Source organism: Heptranchias perlo, chromosome 25 (genome assembly GCF_035084215.1).
Source record: "Heptranchias perlo isolate sHepPer1 chromosome 25, sHepPer1.hap1, whole genome shotgun sequence".
Taxonomy (NCBI): domain Eukaryota; kingdom Metazoa; phylum Chordata; class Chondrichthyes; order Hexanchiformes; family Hexanchidae; genus Heptranchias; species Heptranchias perlo.
Genome location: NC_090349.1, coordinates 39854505 through 39868297, shown reverse-complemented (window position 1 = coordinate 39868297; position 13793 = coordinate 39854505).

The window sequence follows — 13793 nt, the reverse complement described above, 5'->3', positions numbered from 1 at the left end:
GGCATAATCTTAAAATTAGAGTTAGCCCATTCAGGAACGAAATCAGTAAGCATTTTCTTCACACAAAGGGTATTAGAAAGGCTGTGATGCTGGGGGACAATTGGAGCTTTCATGACTGAGATCGATAGAATTTTGTTGGCTAAGGGTATCAAGGGATATGGAGCAAAGTTGGGAAAATGGAGTTCAGGTGCACATCAGCCATGATCTATTGAATGGCGGAGCAGACCCGAGGGGCTGAATGGCCTATTCCTGTTCCTGATATTCCTCTGTGGAGTGATTAAAATCGAGGATGCGCAAGAGGCAAGAACTGGAGGAGGGCAGAGACCTCGGAGGGTTGTAGGGCTGGAGGAGGTTACAGAGATAGGGAGGGGCGAGGCCATGGAGGGATTTGAAAACAAGGATGAGAATTTTAAAATTGAGGTGTTCCTGGACCGGGAGCCAATGTCAGCGAGCACAGGGGTAATGGGTGAACAGGACTTGGTGCGAGTTAGGATACGGACAGCAGAATTTTGGATGAGCTCAAGTTTATGGAAGGTGGACGATGGGAGGCCGGCCAGGAGAGCATTGGAATAGTCAAGTCTTGAGGTAACAAAGGCATGGATGAGGGTTTCAGCAGCAGATGAGCTGAGGCAGAGGCGGAGACGGGCGATGTAACGGAGGTGGAAGTAGGCGGTCTTGATGATGGAGCGGATATGTGGTCTTAATCTCATCCAGTGGAATATTCACATCAAGTGAGTATTCCACTGGATGAGCTTAAGACCACATAAAACCCTCCCACCACATAACACTGGGTCCTGCCTGAGCCAGGCTAGTGGGAACTCCCAGCATAAGAAGTCTCCAGCCCAGGCTCTGCCTCTCAACCAAATTTGCTCTGTAAGGGACAGCAGGAGGTTCTGCCCTTTACAGGGTGGATCGGAAATTTCCGGAAACAGTCTCCACTATTTTCCAGGGGGTTCTGCCGGTCTCATGCCAGAGTTATGCTGGAAGTGCTGTGGATTTTTGGGTCCTTGTAGTCAAAATGTGAATGGCAGCAATAGAACAAGGCAGGAATCCCCCTTGGTGCTAATGACTTCCCCAACATTTGGACTCACACATAGTCACGACACTCAATTCTACAACAGTAAGAGGTGTGAGCACATTTTCCAATCGATGGTGCCAATGAATTATTTTCTATTGCAATAAACAGATGCTTCCCTCTGAATGTCATTCTTATATGACATAAATAATACAACACACTGTAACCTTGTTATTACAGACTGGCTGGGATGCGAAATATGTTTTTATCAAAGGACTAATTTTATTTGCACGCAGAGTGATTTCCATTAGCGCAGAAAGATTGAAATCTTTCATAGCATTTCGATCCCTCTGTGGCATTGGGAATTATAATAGTGTATGTGTAAATAGCTGTTGAAATAAATGGAGGGTAATAGTGTTTCAAAGGAAAAATTCAGAGGCTCGGGGCAATTGGGAAAAGTTGCCCTTTAATAATCAGTTTAGACGTAACTACTTTAAACAGAGGATGGTGAACATATGGAATCAGACTGCCCAGAGAAGCAACAGAGGTGGATAGTGTTGCAAATTCAAGAGGGAACTGAATAGATATTTAGCAAAGAAAGCAATTGAAAGGCCTAAGAGGTTATGTTTTTTTTTAAAAAACTGAGGCCAGACGGACCGCACTGGACTGCTTCAGTTGCGGATATTCCTGCGTTCCTCTGTAAGGTAAATGGACTTTAAATACTAGACTACACTCTACTTTGCAGTGTTGCTATGGGAACACCTTTGAAGACGATACTGAATATTGAAATTTTCATGCTTTACATCTCAAGTTGGAGATGGGACAAAGGATTTGGAACGGAGGCCTTGCTCAGATCTTTGCTCCTTGCTTCAAATTTCCGTGTAGTGCCGGCTGATATGTTAAGAGAACCATAACGACCTTCATATTTACATAATGGGCTAGGGTGCAGAATGTCCTCAGAGGGTAAATTCACTAACCCCAGCCAGCTGCTGGGCTTGAACACTGGAGAATTGGCGCAACAGTGTTGTAGTCCTCTCTCCAGCCAGCATTTGCTTTTGAATATGCCTTCTGGCAGGGAATACTTTGTATATGCTGTTGGTAGTTCGTAATAAAACTGATTAACTGAAGAAATAGGATTCTGACACAGTCTTTGCTGCTTCTCTGATTCCAGGATAAGAAACGTGACTCCCATTGACAGGCTGTCATTCTGTCTCAGACTCTAAGGGGATGAATGTCCTTACTCTTCCTCTACGGTCGCTCTTCAGTCTTCATGCCCCTGCAATCCAGAACTTCATCTCTACCATCCCCCGCCAAACTGCCCACTTGCCCTTTTGCTTTCAAAAACCTTCTTCTAAGTGTTAGCCGTGCCTCTGTCGATAGCACTCTCGCCTCTGAGTCAGAAGGTTGTGGGTTCAAATGCCACTCCAGTGACTTGAGCACAAAATCTTGGCTAACAATTCAGTGCTGAGGGAGTGCTGCACTGCCGGAGGTGCCGTCTTTCGGATGAGAAGTTAAACCCAGGCCCTCTAAAGCGTAAAAGAACTTATAGCACTATTTCAAAGAAAAGCAGGGGAGTTCTCTCTGGTGTCCTTCCAATATTTATCTCTCAATCAACATCACTGAAACAGATTATCTGGTCATGATCACATTGCTGTTTGTGGGACCTTGCTGTGTGCAAATTGGCTGCCGCATTTCCTACATTACAACAGTCAGTGACTACACTTCAAAAGTATTTCATTGGCTATAAAGCGCTTTGGGATATCCTGGGGTCATGAAAGGCGCTATATAAATGTAAATTCTTTCCTTCGTTCACTCCCCCCACCCCCCCGCCCCCGCCCAGCTCTGTTAAACACTCTTCCTGTACAGGAGTGAATGCTATAGAAATGCGAGGAGTTGTATTGTAGTAAGAAGCACTTTTGCTCTAAGTATGGGCTGTACAAGAGACATTCCCAAGCTAATTTGTATCACTTAAAAATGAAGATTTTTCATGACTCCCAGGAGGGAAAAAATCTGACATTTGAAGATTGGCGTAATCATTGCTCCGATCTTTGTGGAACATAATCACTCCTATTGGCAGTTTTAACAGTTTAGATAAGAAAGGACAATTACCTGATTGATCAAAGTATGCATTAGCACTCCTTCATGAAAATAAGTGGAAACAGTAACCTGTCAATCAGTGGTATGTTTAGCCTAACCTTTACCGTACGAAAACCACAGGACATCCATCATTAGAGGACTCTGGGTCTGTGGCCGAAGTCTTTAACACAGATGTCCCCATTTATTTTTACATTGCACCATTTAACTACTAGGTCATGAGGGGGTTTTGATGCATCTCGCACATTCATTTATTAACCCTTTGAGTACTGTATACTACGACGTGTGTTCAGTACAGTGAATGGGCTGATAGAATCTGCCCAGAAAACACCCATCTTATAGTACAATTTTACTGTGCATCTGATATTGCATCTCCATCACCAAAACCGCCTACTTCCACCTCCGTAATATCGCCCATCTCTGCCCCGTCTCAGTCCATGTGCTGGTGAAACCCTCATCCATGCTGTTGTCACCTCCACACTCGATTATTCCAATGCTCTCCTGGCCGGCCTCCCACCTTCCACCCTCCGTAAACTTGAGTTCATCCAAAACTCTGCTGCCCGTATCCTAACTCGCACCAAGTCCCGTTCACCCATCACCCCTGTGCTCGCTGACCTACATTGGCTCCCGGTCCAGCAATGCCTCGATTTTAAAATTCGCATCCTTGCTTTCAAATCCCTCCGTGGCCTCGCCCTTCCCTATCTCTGTAACCTCCTCAATTCCTGCAACCCTCCGAGATCTCTGCATTCCTCCAATTCTTGAATCTTGTGCATCCCCGATTTCCTTTGCCCCACCAATGGCGGCCGTGCCTTCAGCTGTCTAGGTTCTAAGTTCTGGAATTCTCTCCCCCTCTCTACCTCTCTCTCCTCCTTTAAGAAGCTTCTTGAAATCTATCTCTTTGACTAAGCTGTTTTGGGGTTGCCAGCCCTCTTGAGAGGTGGTGTCAGCTATTTTGAGGGTGTTAGTCAGCTTCTGTTAGTTTTCTAGGTTGGCTTGAATGAGACAGCGATCAGGAGTGGTGAACCCTGGCTGTTTTGTTTTTTTCCTCTTTAGCCCACACACTGGGGCCAACTGTACTACTCCTGTGACCTTTCTAGTCTATACAGTTCAGCACCACCACCATTTAGCCATTAAGCCACTGGGGGATCTCTTCTCATTTCTTTAAATGTCATGGCATCAGCCGTGGCTCAGTTGGTAGCACTCTCGCCGCTGAGTCAGAAAGATGTGGGTTCAAGTCACAGTCCAGAGACTGGAGCATATAATCCAGGCTGACACTCCAGTGCAGTACTGAGGGAGTGCTGCACTGTCGGAAGTGCTGCCTTTCAGATGAGATGTTAAATCAAGTCTGCCCTCTCAACTGGATGTAAAAGATGTAAGGAATCTTACAACACCAGGTTATAGTCCAACAGTTTTATTTGAAAATCACAAGCTTCCAGAGGCTTTCTCCTTCGTCAGGTGAGTGTCGAGATTCATTGAAAATTACCGCATATATAGTCATAGCACAATGCCTGGTGATTACAGATAATCTTTCCAACTGCCCGTTATCAAGGCCATCAAATTAATTGAATAGTGTTCAGACAGAGAAACCTTAGATACCCCAGACAACTGAATATACAAACGGCCGGAACCAAAGAAAGAGAGGGAGAGAGAGAGAGAAACATCCGAAAGGAAGAGAAAGAGAGAGAATGACCAGTTGTATTAAAAACAGATAACTTTTTTTTCCCCTGGTGGGGTTACGTGTAGCGCGACATGAACCCAAGATCCCGGTTGAGGCCGTCCTCATGGGTGCGGAACTTGGCTATCAATTTCTGCTCGACGATTTTGCGTTGTCTTGTGTCTCGAAGGCCGCCTTGGAGAACGCTTACCTGAAGATCGGTGGCTGAATGTCCTTGACTGCTGAAGTGTTCCCCGACTGGGAGGGAACCCTCCTGTCTGGCGATTGTTGCGCGGTGTCCGTTCATCCGTTGTCGCAGTGTCTGCATGGTCTCGCCAATGTACCATGCTCCGGGGCATCCTTTCCTGCAACGTATGAGGTAGACAACGTTGGCCGAGTCACAGGAGTATGAACCATGTACCTGGTGGGTGGTGTCCTCTCGTGTGATGGTGGTATCTGTGTCGATGATCTGCCATGTCTTGCAGAGGTTGCCCTGGCAGGGTTGTGTGGTGTCGTGGACGTTGTTCTCCTGAAAGCTGGGTAATTTGCTGCGAACGATGGTCTGTTTGAGGTTGGGTGGCTGTTTGAAGGCGAGTAGTGGAGGCGTGGGGATGGCCTTAGCGAGGTGTTCGTTGTCATTGATGACATGTTGAAGGCTGTAAAAGATCCCATGGCACAATTCAAAGAAAAACAGAGGAGTTCTCCTGATGTCCTGGCTAATATTTATCCCTCAAGCAACATTACTAAAAACAGCTTATCTGGTCATTATCACATTGCTGTTTGTGGGAGCTTGCTGTGTGCAAATTGGGTGCCGCATTTCCTACATTACAACAGTGCCTGTATTTCAAAAAAGTACTTCATTGGCTGTAAAGCGCTTTGGGAATTCCTGAGGTCATGAAAGGTGCTGTATATAAATACAAGTTCTTTCTTTCTTTAATGTGACGAAAGAGCACACTAATTGTTCTTTTATGTGCAGCTTCAAATCATTCGACTAGTGAAATGTTGCTAATCTGCTTCCCTTTCTCATGGTCTCCGTTTCTCTCTCAACAGCTTATGGAGGAACATGTGAAATTCCCTAATCGCTCTGCACTGTCTCCTTGTTCCTAGCTTTAACTGAGCAATTGAGAAAAGAAGCTGGAATTGGATCCATCGGTCATACATAAATACCATGTAGAAACCCTATTGATTCTGAAACAGAGTTAGTTATTACCAATCAGCCCTGTGGGTCGGCCTGTAATTTTCTACGAGTCAGGTTAGAATGAGAACATTCAGCACTGTGAAATTGTGTGAAAAGGCAGACAATGTTTGGAAATCACTTGCTATTACTTTATTGCAAGGTCATTATAAATGACAAAACAAACTGCCACTGAGTACTGATGTTAGCTGTTGAGCACTAACACAGCTTCGAATATCACTGAGCACCCTGACCACGGGAAAATCTTACAACGAGGCCCCACCACTATATAGAAAAGTGGCGAGAGTGATAAGTTCAATTATTCGAGTTCAATTAATGGCGGTAAAGTGAGCTTAACCGATCGGAAAATCTGTTGCACCAGATTTCCGCTCATCCAGTGACCCCCCCCCCAAAATAATTTTCCATCAGGTTTTGTACAGGTATCAGGAATGTCCACCAGTTTGCACTAAATACATTAAAATTATCCTCCAGTCTCCCAGTGTTTATGTTGGCATTTACTCGGCCATGTAAAATGGAATTCAGGAGGAACTTCTTTACCCAAAGAGTGATAAGAATGTGGAACACGTTACCACAAGGAGTAGTTGAGGCGAATAACATAGATGTAGTTAAGGGGAAGCTAGATAAGCACATGAAGGAGAAAGGAATAGAAAGGTTTGCTGATAAGGGTAGATAAAGTAAGGAGGGAGAAGGTCCATATAGAGCATAAACGCTGGCATAGACCTGTTGGGCCGAATGGCCTGTTCCTGTGCTGCAGACTTGATGTAACTCGGTGTAACACTACAATGACTATGGGCCTGCCCTAGGTGGCGACCATGACAACAGTCAATCATGGAGAGGATTTTGGTGCTGAGCCACAAACAGTGAGACGCTTCAAAGGGAAATGTTAACAATTAGACACCATCAAAGGTGAAGACACAACACCTCTTTACTTAGCAAAACACCAGGGTTTTGTATCTTAGGAAATAGCTCCAGATCCAGGTTACAACAAAAAAAACTGCACACGACACCAAGCACTGTGTTTTTGAAGGTTTATCATTATCTTCTCATAATGAAAGGCTCATTAATCGAGTGTGAAAACTCTTAATGCAGTGAGAAGGAAAATGATTGCCGTGTCTCCAATAACCTATCCTCAGATAAGCTGCAAAAAAACCCATCAAAAAAGAGAGTTGCAGCCCAGAAGGTGCCACTCCCCTCTCCATTGTAACACTGCCCATGCAAAGTCCCCGACCAACAGAAACGAGCTCTCGCCTACCCTCCCGAGCAAACATAAGGTGAACGGAAAAAGACTTAATGCTAAGCTAATCTTGAACTTGCACATCCCCTCAGCACAGTAGCTGGACGGATCAGCAGTAGGTTAGAAAGATGACCTCGACACCTTAGGCTGTCCGCCCATATGCCCCATTGTCCGATCCAGGAGAGGACAGGAAAGGAGCACCAGCATCAAACACTTCCCAGCCAGAACCCAGAGGTGCCCGCACCAATCCTCACACAACAGCATTCCCAGATTACAATCGGTGCAGGGAGAAACAGTACCTCTTCCCCGCATCAATCCATTCTGGAACACGGAACGCACCCATCAACACTTGTGACTACGGAGGTCACCCTAGAGAAAGCACGGCCCACAGATCCCAAGCTAATACCCAACAGAATGTTTGACAGCCACACCTAGGCTTGTCACTGCAGAACAACAACAACAACTTGCATCTATATAGCGCCTTTAACATAGTAAAACATCCTAAGGCACTTCACAGGAGCGATTATCAAACAAAATTTGACATCGAGCCACATAAGGAGATATTAGGACAGGTGACCAAAAGCTAGGGAGGGAATTCCAGAGCTTAGGGCCTCGGCAGCTGAAGGCACGGCCGTCAATAGTGGAGTGAAGAAAATCGGGGATGCACAAAGAGGTCAGAATTGGAGGAGCTCAGAGATCTCGGTGGGTTGTAGGGCTAACAGCCTACACCCTCACTTCAGTGCCAACCACTAGCGTTTAACTATCCTACTGATGCTAACAAACACTGGTTCCCATTCACACCAATGCCTCAGGTACTGCCAATTAGGGCCAGCTCAACTAATATTGGTATTCTTAGATTCAACGTTTCCTTCAGAACCCAGTAATACTTCACAGACTTCAGCACAAGCCAACCACTCTGGAACTCTTCCTCCACCCCATTATGAGAAAATTCCAGCGAACACACCCCTACTTGATGCACCCTGTTCACTTCTAAAACAACAGGCAGCAAAGTAAAGCCGAGATGGTTCTGAAACAAGACTTAGGCAGCCAGAGAAGGAATAACAAGAGGCTTGGAGGCATGCCAACAGCAAAACGCAAAAAGGCCACCTCAAGATAATACACCGTACACACTGCACCTTCTTACACATGTTCTGACCGTCTCCCACGTTCAGCCATTTTGGAGGATAGACCATGACTGGTTTTCCAATTGTAGAAGACATGGAGCTCTCCCGGCAAGCAGCTAGTGAATTCCCCCCTCTCCCAACTATCTACAGTCCTCCCTACGACAAGCACATGGCTGAAGCACATGTGAGATATATTCCAATCTAAACAAGTGATGTTTGGCCCACCACCACCACCACCACAACAACAACAACTTGCATTTACATAGCGCCTTTAACATAGTAAAACGTCCCAAGGCGCTTCACAGCAGCGATTTTCAAACAAAATTTGACACCACGCCACGTAAGGACATATTTGGACAGATGACCAAAAGCTTGGTCAAGGGGATAGATTTTAAGGAGCGTCTTAAAGGAGGAGAGAGAGAGTTGGAGAGACGGAGAGGTTTAGGGAGGGAATTCCAGTGCTGAAGGCATGGCCGCCAATGGCGGAGCAATTAAAATCGGGGATGCGCAAGAAGCAAGAATTGGAGGAACGCAGAGATCTCGGAGGGTTGTAGGGCTGGAGGAGGTTACAGAGATAGGGTGAGGCGAGGCCATGGAGGGATTTGAAAACAAGGTAGAACTGGGGCCCATTCTTGGATGGATGCCAAGCTCCCTGTATGAGGCAGGCTACCCCTGATCATCACATAGTGTCCCCCGATAGAGGTGCATGTATGTGAACATGAGATGAGGAACAGATTGGCCGTGGTTAGTGAATCAGCCGACTACCGCTCACTGTTCAGCTTCACCCATGAAGGATGGTTACTTGGACGAGGTGCCGGAGGAGGGCTGAGTCCTACAAAATGTGGCCAGCATGAGGCACTGCCTTCAGGAGAGGAGAAGAGAGAATTAGAGGATTGGGGGAAACTCTTAAGGTTGATTACCACCTGAGCAATTTTCAATAGTTTGAGCACAAGGTGAGATGTATCAGAGCCCTGGTGAGTATGTGGTTCCTCAGTGACTGACACCCACTCTGGTATGAATGAACTCTTGCTGTCTGCCGCACTGATACAACACTGCCACCAGCCCGCAGATCACAAAATATTTAAGCAAAAACACGAAGAATGTCAAATTGGATAAAATTATATGAAAGAAATTGTATAGCATAAAACCAACTGCAATTTTTTTTGTTAATCTTTATTGTTTTTCAGTTTCTTTCTGTGAGCTAATTCCCTTACCCAGATAATCCTAGAGGATTTGATTCACCAGACCGACAAGGGTGTTATCATGATTAAAAAAAATTCTGTGCATCATGTCCTTTTCAGCTTCTCCTTTTCATCTCTATCAAAATGAACGCTGTTAACGCAAATTCCAGTCGATCCAGATTTGATAGACCTGCGTAAAGCAATTGCATTCAGACCGGATGCAAATTTAAATAAAATACTTGTATTATTTTGCTCCCAATGAATCCATGTTGAAGTTGGGATGCGGGATAGCAAGGGAGAAAGAATTTGCATTTATATCGTGCTTTTCACATTCTCAGGTGGTCCCAACGTGTTTCACAGACAATGATGTATTTTGAAATGTAGTCACTATTGTAACGTAGGCAAGCATGGCACAGCAACGTTCCACAAACAGAAAATGAGGTAAATGACTACCTAATCTGTTTTGATTGTGTTGGTTGAGGGTAAAATGTTGGCCAGGACACTGGGAGAACTCCCTTGCTTTTCTTCCAAGAGTGGCACGCAATCTTTCACATCTACTTGCACAGGTTAACTTCTTAGCTCTGATAATGCAGCACCTCCTCAGTGCTACACTGAAGCCTCAGCCTAGATTAATGTGCTTAAGTTCCTGGAGTGGGACTTAAACCCACAGCTTTCTGATTCATAGGTAAGAGTGCTACACCACTGGGCAAAGTTGATACTTAGTAAATACGTTAGCTCATTCATATGAAATTCTTCTGCCAGTTATTTTAATGTAGGTAAACGATCGCATTAAAGGGGAGAAAGGGAGAAAATTGGGTGAAAGAAGTAGGAAATGTGGCCTAACTGAACACAGTTCCCCAAAATTGTATGGGCCTCAATCCTGGCAGCTAGGGGTTACAGTTTGTCATTTGCATGGGCATGGCAGGTGTCCCCAACATGACAGCACGTCTTGGGTGCCTGCCAGCTCATACAGGCAGGAAACTCTGGCCCACGCCACTGAAGGTACGGCCGCCAATGGTGGAGCGATGAAAATCGGAGATGCGCAAGAGACCAGAATTGGAGGAGCAGAGACTTGTAGGGCTGGAGGAGGTTACAGAGACAGGGAGGGGTGAGGTCATTGAGGGATTTGGAAGCAAGGATTTCACCACAAGCCTGCCTCTCACTCTGGCGCAAACTTCAGTACGATTCCTGGAAGCATGCCATGTCCCACCCAGCTCCTTATTTGCTCTCTCTTCAGCAGTCCCCAAGTCTGTGGCTTAAATATTCTATTTTCATTTTGAATTTGCTCACAGATCACGGGGAATTTAGTGCGAGCATAAAATTCGCATCTGTTTTACAATATCTTGTTTGCTCATCTGTCTCTCTGGCTATATTTCTTCCAAGTGAATTGGGCACAGAATGTCATTCACACCTCCAAAACGCGAAGATTCCTGTCTCGATCCATATATCAAACCAGTCTGTGGGTCAATAAACAAAGAGCATTTACAGTAGAATTTCCGACACCTGACGGTCATCTTTAGGTTTTTAGGCACAAGACAAATCCTGCCTTAGGTTTTAATTATTCAGAGAACATAAAATATATATAGACAAGGCTAGATTTATTCCCATCTACATTTATATAGTGACATGACCACTGAACCTGTCACACCACATCTGTCAGAAACATCTCAAAGAACTTCATGTCTCATTAATTATTTTGAAGTACTGTGAATGTAGGCAAACACAGCAGCCATTTTGCACACAGCAAGATGTCACAAACAAACAACGTGATGAATGACCAGTTTCTCTGGTTTTGGTGGTATTGTTTTTAAAAATTTGTTCTCAGGATGTGGGCAATGCTGCCAAGGCCGCATTTATTGCCCATCCTTAGTTGCCCTGAGACGATGGTGATGGTCATCCAATAATAGTGTTATGTAGGGAATGCCAGAATATTGACCCAGTGATGATGAAGGAACGGTGATATGTGCCCAAGACATGTAGTGATCAGTAGGAGTTTCCTTAACCCCATTTTACACAAAGCCATGAGATTTCATGGGGTCAAGACTCAATGTTGAGGCCTCCCTGGACCACTCCCACTGACTGTTTATCACTCTGCCCCCACCTCTGGTGGGTCTATCCTGCCAGTGGGACAGAACACATGCAGGGAGAGTGATAGAGGAGTCTGGGATGTTGGCTGATGGACACCAGCTCCCAGATGATAGTGAGGTGGGTTTTTGCAAGGTTGACTGGGCTGAGATTGCTTTAGTGTTATCCGAATACAATGCCTGGATTGTCGACGATAGCTCCATTCGATTTTCTTCTAATGAACATTGTAGCAATTGGTTACAACTGAGGGAGGAATGTTGGCCATGGTACAGTCTTCAACATCCATCAGAACATCTGAAGAATGACATTATGTGTTCAGGTCTTAGAACCCAGCAGAATCCCACAACCTTCTCACTCAGATGACTCAGAGACACAAGTGCTGCCAACGGAGAGAAGCTGATATCTAAAATATCACACAAGAGAATCTCAGTGCTGCCAGCCCTTGCACACTAACTTATGCAACTTCAGTGTTGCCAGTTCCATGCCAGGCTGACAGATGGTGTTGCCTTCTCAGGTGGGTGTTTGTGGGAGGGAAGAACATTGGCTGGCTTATGCTGGTTGAATTGCACCTCTTGCCAGCTAACGAGGTAACAGCATCGATGGCAGTCATGGAGAGATTTTGGTGACAGTCCAAGCCTGCAGGAAGCAGTTTGAAAGTGGTACAGACTGTCTTGATGAATTGGTCTCCTCTCCTCTTCTCTCCGCATCTCTCCTCCACTCCCCTCTCCTCCCCGCTCCTCTCCTTTCCCCTCCCCTCTCCTCTCCTTTCCTTCCCTCCCTCACCTTGCCATAAAATGGATTTATTGCCCATCCCTAGCTGCCCTGAGAAGGTAGCAGGCCTTCTTCTATTTTAGTGATTGTTTGTACAACTGAGTGGCTTGCTAGTCACGTGTAGACCAGACCTGGTGGAGTGGCAGGTTCCCTTTCTTGAAGCATGTGAGCGAACCAGTTGGATTTTTAATATTACTCAGCCCATTTCTTCTGTACATTAGCTCTCCAATAATGACATCTAATTGTAATTGAATACTCCCAATCTCTTTACCACTATTACCTGTTGTGGTAAATGAATTACAATGCCAAAGCAACAAACAGCTGGTTTAAGTATAGATTCCTAGAACAGCACTATCTAGTATACAGACTGAGCAATTACCTGTAGCAGTATAATTATTTCATTATTGAGAGAGTTGGATGGAGGAAAAGCCCCTGTAAATAATGTCTTCCAGTCAGAAAATACAGCCTCCATCTTCTCCCTGATGGTATAAAGATGCAAACAAGAAAACACCTTGCTTGATAGATTATTCCAAACATGTGTCAACCTTTAACAGAGGTTTCCCTGATACTTGTTTCAAGTTTTCTTTTCACTAATATATGTCCTCCGGTCCTAGTTTCTTGTCATATTTTACTTTATTTATGCCTTGTTCATCTACTCTATTCCCTTCCCTAATGCACGTATATCTTTATGAGGGTATGGTAACTAAAAGTGAACATAGTGTTCTAAAAACATAGAAAAATAGGAGCAGGAGTAGACCATTTGGCCCTTCGAGCCTGCTCCGCCATTCAATATGATCCTCTATCTCAATACCTCATTCCCACTCTCTCCCCATACCCCTTGATGCCTTTTGTGTCTAGAAATCTATTTATCTCCTTCTTAAATATATTCAGTGACTTGGCCTCCATAGTCTTCTGTGGAAAAAATTAAATTTCTCAAACTGTTATGGTGGGATTTGAACTCCCATTCTCTAGATTATTAGTCCAGGCCTTTGGATTACCAGACCAGTAACATAACCACTACACTACTGTACCATTGAAGCCTTTGCAATGTAATCTGATCAGTGCAAAATAAAGCCTCAAAATCATTTCTATAGACTTGTATTCTACTGGTGATATATCCCAGTGTTCTATTAGTTTTGTAAACTGCTGCACCATACTGTCTGGACATCGAAAATCACAAGTCTGCTGTTACTCCCAGCTGTCTTTCTAAATCTCCTTTTGCTAATTCAATTCAATTCAATTCATTGTATACTTGGGTCCCATTTTTTCGACCTGTGTGTAATGCTTTACATTCACCATTGTTAAACTTCATTTGCCATGTGCCTGTCAAATGACACAACCAATCTAAATCCTTCTGTTACTCTTTCGCTGTGTCCTCTGTCTCCACTGCTCTCCCTTTTTTCAGATCGATACTGCTCCTCCTGACCCACAGGCAAACTG